Here is an 8,298-nt window from a genome sequence, read left to right as displayed (position 1 = left end):
AAAATAGGGACTGGTTCTGCCATCAGATAACAACAGTCCATAGACTGACCACCCAAGAGAAACAGAACAGATCGGTGGTTCTGCCATCAGATAACAACAGCCCATAATGGACTGACTACCCAAGAGAAACAGATCCACCTGTTAGTTCTGCCATCAGATAACAACAGTCCATGGACTAACTACCCAAGAGAAACAGAACTAGGCAGGTGGTTTTGAATCAGAAAACAACTATTTAAGACCTCTGTACAATGTGTCTTAGAAAATCTTCTGCATTCTAACAATCTATTGAAGAGACAAACTATCAGAAACACTTGAATTTCTATTTGGGGGGAGGGGGGAGGAATTAAATGAAAATCTACTTGCCTCAGCATGCCATCCTCACTGAGCAGCCTATTTCAATTTGAAAATGATGATCACAATCATAAAGATAATGATAATGATAACAATAACAAATCATTATTATTATCATTTATATTACTATTATGATTATTTCAATGTTTATCTATGAACAAAATGGTGTTATTGTTAGTCTAGCTGAATGAGTATCCAAGTAATTGAAACTGAGACAAAATAATCTCAAGAAAAGCCAGGAAAACCCCAAAAACTGTTCAGGACTGCAATTCTTGAGTTGGCTCATTATGAAAGGTTTTGGAACTTCATTAAGCTAGTGCTGTCTGTAGTGGGCCCTGTGGCAAAGAGAGAAGAGTAGCAGCTGAATCAACAATGATAATAATAATGAAGACAATGATAGCATTGATTGACCAAAGTGCCTCCGACTAATAACAGATGATACGTGACAAACAGCATAAGCAACACACTTTTCAAAACAAAAAGAGCAAGCTAAAACTGCCATCAGATAAAAATAACTGTCCATAAAAGACTGACAGCATTGAGCTGAAAAAAATAGGGACTGGTTCTGCCATCAGATAACAACAGTCCATAGACTGACCACCCAAGAGAAACAGAACAGATTGGTGGTTCTGCCATCAGATAACAACAGCCCATAATGGACTGACTACCCAAGAGAAACGGATCCACCTGTTAGTTCTGCCATCAGATAACAACAATCCATGGACTAACTACCCAAGAGAAACAGAACTAGGCAGGTGGTTTTGAATCAGAAAACAACTACTTAAGACAAGCCCTCTGAACAATGTGTCTTAGAAAATCTTCTGCATTCTAACAATCTATTGAAGAGAAAAACTATCAGAAACACTTGAATTTGTACTTGGGGGGAGGGGGGGTAAATAAATGAAAATCTACTTGCCTCAGCATGCCATCCTCATTGAGCAGCCTATTTCATTTTGAAAATGATTCAATCACAATCATAAAGATAATGATAACAATAACAAAATCATAATAATAATAATTATAATAATCATAACAATAACTACAATGACAAAGTCCGTGTTAGTCTGGCCTCTACCTTGCAGAAAATACAGCCCACCAACTGAAGCTGAATTCTTTAAAGGCATTGTATTGCAATTGGTCATTGAGGCACTCAAGCCACCTCACCACGACAAGGTACGAACATTGAGGTGGAAAAAAGGGTCTGTAAAATTGACTCCATGCTGATTCGAGATGAGAAATTTGTGTTCGAAGCTTCTTCAGTTCCACTCCAAGGGAATTTACTCTAGCTGATCTTTCGGTAAGTTAGGAAGCGAGCTCTTCGGAGTCGTGACTGAGTTTGGCGCCAAAAGATAAATTTTTCGCGCCTTCGGGCTCAAAGTCTAGCGTGGCGGAGTTCACCAGATTTACGATAGTCATAAACCCCGCAGATTTAATAAGTTCGTCGGGGTTTGTTTATTACGAAGAAGATAGACCAGCCATTAGACCGAACGTGAACACAACGTGAACGAGGTCGGGAATCCTGGCTAACCCCACTACTTCGAACGATGAGTTGGCCGGCTGAAGTTCCCGTGTCGCCACACTTTGGATTTCGTCGGGAAATATCTTAAATACATCGCATATGAAATATTTACGCAAAGGAACGTCACATACCTCTTTCAAAAGTAGATACCAATGCTTGCAAGGGTCAAGTGTGGCACTTGTAATCCTACAAAGACTCTGCGTGGTTAAGGTAGCCGGTGGAAAGCCGCACGTCGAAAATCCGACTGCCTCTATGACTTCATTTCGAATGGTTTCGAAATCGAAAACATGATGCTTTTCGACATTTCGACATGAAAAATCTCGTCGAGGTTTAATATTATAATATTGCTAAGCATTTAACAGGATACGAGGCCAAGTCGTGCGACCGCCACAGGTTTTGTACCAAAACAATAACATCGTGTACTACGATCGCAAAGCGTGAACACTGATCGATCCACCAAGTGACGCAATACTGGAAATTCGATGAGGTTGTTATTCAGGTCGTACGGCACATGAAAATTGCGATATCTTTTGTTACTGTTTTATGGCAAACCAAGCAAAAGAATCATACCTAAATAATCGAAAGAGAGGCTTTTCGAATACGGCGCCTCGCCGGTATTGCCTCTTCTGTGAAAAGGAAGGATCTTTGAAAGACTACGTGATTAAAAATGTCGTTATAAGGAAACAGGCAGAAACAGAGAAAACGCAGTATTTTATGACCATTACGCGCACAACAAACTTCATTTCATTTCATGATTTTGATTTTCATCGCCAACAGATGACCCCGCGTTAACTCGCACGCAATCGCGTATCTCTCGTGGATTCGTGGACGCTAATCTGTATAATTACATTGTGGTGTAATTAATGTGATGACATCCACCCAACGCCTTCTTCCCCAAACCTCGGCATCAGTTTACGATGCCTGCTGAGAATTTTTTTCTTGAGCAAAGCTCGTCATGCAGCGGGATGGGTATTACGGCGCGCAAAGCGCGCGTCTCAAACAATAGGCACGGCCGCGTGGCATGCCTGCAAAATCCGAGAAAACGCGCGCTGGTGGCATGTTGAGAGCCCTGGCAAAGATGGGATACGTGGGCAGGGAGGCTGAAACTCACTGAGCTTGTAGTCCAGCGGGATGGGTATTACGGCGCGCAAAGCGCGCGTCTCAAACAATAGGCACGGCCGCGTGGCATGCCTGCAAAATCCGAGAAAACGCGCGCTGGTGGCATGTTGAGAGCCCTGGCAAAGATGGGATACGTGAGCAGGGAAGCTGAAACTCACTGAGCTTGTAGTCCAGCGAGATGGGTATTACGGCGCACAAAGCGCGCGTCTCAAACAATAGGCACGGCCGCGTGGCATGCCTGCAAAATCCGAGAAAACGCGCGCTGGTGGCATGTTGAGAGCCCTGGCAAAGATGGGATACGTGGGCAGGGAGGCTGAAACTCACTGAGCTTGTAGTCCAGCGGGATGGGTATTACGGCGCGCAAAGCGCGCGTCTCAAACATAAGGCACGGCCGCGTGGCATGCCTGCAAAATCCGAGAAAACGCGCGCTGGTGGCATGTTGAGAGCCCTGGCAAAGATGGGATACGTGGGCAGGGAGGCTGAAACTCACTGAGCTTGTAGTCCAGCGGGATGGGTATTACGGCGCGCAAAGCGCGCGTCTCAAACAATAGGCACGGCCGCGTGGCATGCCTGCAAAATCCGAGAAAACGCGCGCTGGTGGCATGTTGAGAGCCCTGGCAAAGATGGGATACGTGAGCAGGGAAGCTGAAACTCACTGAGCTTGTAGTCCAGCGGGATGGGTATTACGGCGCACAAAGCGCGCGTCTCAAACAATAGGCACGGCCGCGTGGCATGCCTGCAAAATCCGAGAAAACGCGCGCTGGTGGCATGTTGAGAGCCCTGGCAAAGATGGGATACGTGGGCAGGGAGGCTGAAACTCAGTGAGCTTGTAGTCCAGCGGGATGGGTATTACGGCGCACAAAGCGCGCGTCTCAAACAATAGGCACGGCCGCGTGGCATGCCTGCAAAATCCGAGAAAACGCGCGCTGGTGGCATGTTGAGAGCCCTGGCAAAGATGGGATACGTGGGCAGGGAGGCTGAAACTCACTGAGCTTGTAGTCCAGCGGGATGGGTATTACGGCGCGCAAAGCGCGCGTCTCAAACAATAGGCACGGCCGCGTGGCATGCCTGCAAAATCCGAGAAAACGCGCGCTGGTGGCATGTTGAGAGCCCTGGCAAAGATGGGATACGTGAGCAGGGAGGCTGAAACTCACTGAGCTTGTAGTCCAGCAGGATGGGTATTACGGCGCACAAAGCGCGCGTCTCAAACAATAGGCACAGCCGCGTGGCATGCCTGCAAAATCCGAGAAAACGCGCGCTGGTGGCATGTTGAGAGCCCTGGCAAAGATGGGATACGTGGGCAGGGAGGCTGAAACTCACTGAGCTTGTAGTCCAGCGGGATGGGTATTACGGCGCACAAAGCGCGCGTCTCAAACAATAGGCACGGCCGCGTGGCATGCCTGCAAAATCCGAGAAAACGCGCGCTGGTGGCATGTTGAGAGCCCTGGCAAAGATGGGATACGTGGGCAGGGAGGCTGAAACTCACTGAGCTTGTAGTCCATGGGGATGGGTATTACGGCGCGCAAAGCGCGCGTCTCAAACAATAGGCACGGTCGCGTGGCATGCCTGCAAAATCCGAGAAAACGCGCGCTGGTGGCATGTTGAGAGCCCTGGCAAAGATGGGATACGTGAGCAGGGAAGCTGAAACTCACTGAGCTTGTAGTCCAGCGGGATGGGTATTACGGCGCGCAAAGCGCGCGTCTCAAACAATAGGCACGGCCGCGTGGCATGCCTGCAAAATCGAGAGAAAACGCGCGCTGGTGGCATGTTGAGAGCCCTGGCAAAGATGGGATACGTGGGCAGGGAGACTGAAACTCACTGAGCTTGTAGTCCAGCGGGATGGGTATTACGGCGCGCAAAGCGCGCGTCTCAAACAATAGGCACGGCCGCGTGGCTTGCCTGCAAAATCCGAGAAAACGCGCGCTGGTGGCATGTTGAGAGCCCTGGCAAAGATGGGATACGTGAGCAGGGAAGCTGAAACTCACTGAGCTTGTAGTCCAGCGGGATGGGTATTACGGCGCACAAAGCGCGCGTCTCAAACAATAGGCACGGCCGCGTGGCATGCCTGCAAAATCCGAGAAAACGCGCGCTGGTGGCATGTTGAGAGCCCTGGCAAAGATGGGATACGTGGACAGGGAGGCTGAAACTCACTGAGCTTGTAGTCCAGCGGGATGGGTATTACGGCGCGCAAAGCGCGCGTCTCAAACAATAGGCACGGCCGCGTGGCATGCCTGCAAAATCCGAGAAAACGCGCGCTGGTGGCATGTTGAGAGCCCTGGCAAAGATGGGATACGTGAGCAGGGAAGCTGAAACTCACTGAGCTTGTAGTCCAGCGGGATGGGTATTACGGCGCACAAAGCGCGCGTCTCAAACAATAGGCACGGCCGCGTGGCATGCCTGCAAAATCCGAGAAAACGCGCGCTGGTGGCATGTTGAGAGCCCTGGCAAAGATGGGATACGTGAGCAGGGAGGCTGAAACTCACTGAGTTTGTAGTCCAGCGGGATGGGTATTACGGCGCGCAAAGCGCGCGTCTCAAACAATAGGCACGGCCGCGTGGCATGCCTGCAAAATCCGAGAAAACGCGCGCTGGTGGCATGTTGAGAGCCCTGGCAAAGATGGGATACGTGGGCAGGGAGGCTGAAACTCACTGAGCTTGTAGTCCAGCGGGATGGGTATTACGGCGCGCAAAGCGCGCGTCTCAAGCAATAGGCACGGCCGCGTGGCATGCCTGCAAAATCCGAGAAAACGCGCGCTGGTGGCATGTTGAGAGCCCTGGCAAAGATGGGATACGTGGGCAGGGAGGCTGAAACTCACTGAGCTTGTAGTCCATGGGGATGGGTATTACGGCGCGCAAAGCGCGCGTCTCAAACAATAGGCACGGCCGCGTGGCATGCCTGCAAAATCCGAGAAAACGCGCGCTGGTGGCATGTTGAGAGCCCTGGCAAAGATGGGATACGTGGGCAGGGAGGCTGAAACTCACTGAGCTTGTAGTCCAGCGGGATGGGTATTACGGCGCGCAAAGCGCGCGTCTCAAACAATAGGCACGGCCGCGTGGCATGCCTGCAAAATCCGAGAAAACGCGCGCTGGTGGCATGTTGAGAGCCCTGGCAAAGATGGGATACGTGAGCAGGGAAGCTGAAACTCACTGAGCTTGTAGTCCAGCGGGATGGGTATTACGGCGCACAAAGCGCGCGTCTCAAACAATAGGCACGGCCGCGTGGCATGCCTGCAAAATCCGAGAAAACGCGCGCTGGTGGCATGTTGAGAGCCCTGGCAAAGATGGGATACGTAGGCAGGGAGGCTGAAACTCACTGAGCTTGTAGTCCAGCGGGATGGGTATTACGGCGCACAAAGCGCGCGTCTCAAACAATAGGCACGGCCGCGTGGCATGCCTGCAAAATCCGAGAAAACGCGCGCTGGTGGCATGTTGAGAGCCCTGGCAAAGATGGGATACGTGGGCAGGGAGGCTGAAACTCACTGAGCTTGTAGTCCAGCGGGATGGGTATTACGGCGCGCAAAGCGCGCGTCTCAAACAATAGGCACGGCCGCGTGGCATGCCTGCAAAATCCGAGTAAACGCGCGCTGGTGGCATGTTGAGAGCCCTGGCAAAGATGGGATACGTGAGCAGGGAGGCTGAAACTCACTGAGCTTGTAGTCCAGCGGGATGGGTATTACGGCGCGCAAAGCGCGCGTCTCAAACAATAGGCACGGCCGCGTGGCATGCCTGCAAAATCCGAGAAAACGCGCGCAGGTGGCATGTTGAGAGCCCTGGCAAAGATGGGATACGTGAGCAGGGAAGCTGAAACTCACTGAGCTTGTAGTCCAGCGGGATGGGTATTACGGCGCACAAAGCGCGCGTCTCAAACAATAGGCACGGCCGCGTGGCATGCCTGCAAAATCCGAGAAAACGCGCGCTGGTGGCATGTTGAGGGCCCTGGCAAAGATGGGATACGTGGGCAGGGAGGCTGAAACTCACTGAGCTTGTAGTCCAGCGGGATGGGTATTACGGCGCGCAAAGCGCGCGTCTCAAACAATAGGCACGGCCGCGTGGAATGCCTGCAAAATCCGAGAAAACGCGCGCTGGTGGCATGTTGAGAGCCCTGGCAAAGATGAGATACGTGGGCAGGGAAGCTGAAACTCACTGAGCTTGTAGTCCAGCGGGATGGGTATTACGGCGCGCATAGCGCGTCTCAAACAATAGGCACGGCCGCGTGGCATGCCTGCAAAATCCGAGAAAACGCGCGCTGGTGGCATGTTGAGAGCCCTGGCAAAGATGGGATACGTGGGCAGGGAGGCTGAAACTCACTAAGCTTGTAGTCCAGCGGGATGGGTATTACGGCGCACAAAGCGCGCGTCTCAAACAATAGGCACGGCCGCGTGGCATGCCTGCAAAATCCGAGAAAACGCGCGCTGGTGGCATGTTGAGAGCCCTGGCAAAGATGGGATACGTGAGCAGGGAAGCTGAAACTCACTGAGCTTGTAGTCCAGCGGGATGGGTATTACGGCGCACAAAGCGCGCGTCTCAAACAATAGGCACGGCCGCGTGGCATGCCTGCAAAATCCGAGAAAACGCGCGCTGGTGGCATGTTGAGAGCCCTGGCAAAGATGGGATACGTGGGCAGGGAGGCTGAAACTCACTGAGCTTGTAGTCCAGCGGGATGGGTATTACGGCGCACAAAGCGCGCGTCTCAAACAATAGGCACGGCCGCGTGGCATGCCTGCAAAATCCGAGAAAACGCGCGCTGGTGGCATGTTGAGAGCCCTGGCAAAGATGGGATACGTGGGCAGGGAGGCTGAAACTCACTGAGCTTGTAGTCCAGCGAGATAGGTATTACGGCAGGCAAAGCGCGCGTCTCAAACAATAGGCACGGCCGCGTGGCATGCCTGCAAAATCCGAGAAAACGCGCGCTGGTGGCATGTTGAGAGCCCTGGCAAAGATGGGATACGTGGGCAGGGAGGCTGAAACTCACTGAGCTTGTAGTCCAGCGGGATGGGTATTACGGCGCGCAAAGCGCGCGTCTCAAACAATAGGCACGGCCGCGTGGCATGCCTGCAAAATCCGAGAAAACGCGCGCTGGTGGCATGTTGAGAGCCCTGGCAAAGATGGGATACGTGGGCAGGGAGGCTGAAACTCACTGAGCTTGTAGTCCAGCGGGATGGGTATTACGGCGCGCAAAGCGCGCGTCTCAAACAATAGGCACGGCCGCGTGGCATGCCTGCAAAATCCGAGAAAACGCGCGCTGGTGGCATGTTGAGAGCCCTGGCAAAGATGGGATACGTGAGCAGGGAAGCTGAAACTCACTGAGCT

At 52.0% G+C, this 8,298-nt stretch overlaps 1 long non-coding RNA gene across 1 annotated transcript; it reads right to left on the bottom strand.

Annotated features, from left to right (window-relative positions):
• Positions 1 to 327: 327 nt before the first annotated feature.
• Positions 328 to 2,420, bottom strand: LOC148715982 (uncharacterized). Its single transcript, XR_015995728.1, has 2 exons — positions 2,002 to 2,420; positions 328 to 1,294 (listed from the first exon to the last, which is right to left on the bottom strand). It is a non-coding gene; the product is annotated as an uncharacterized LOC148715982 (long non-coding RNA).
• Positions 2,421 to 8,298: the final 5,878 nt, after the last annotated feature.

The sequence above is a fragment of the Stylophora pistillata genome, unplaced genomic scaffold (genome assembly GCF_964205215.1).
Source record: "Stylophora pistillata unplaced genomic scaffold, jaStyPist1.2 SCAFFOLD_376, whole genome shotgun sequence".
NCBI lineage: Eukaryota > Metazoa > Cnidaria > Anthozoa > Scleractinia > Pocilloporidae > Stylophora > Stylophora pistillata.
Note: the sequence above shows the minus strand (reverse complement) of the source record. Positions and strands in the feature narration are given on the sequence as shown.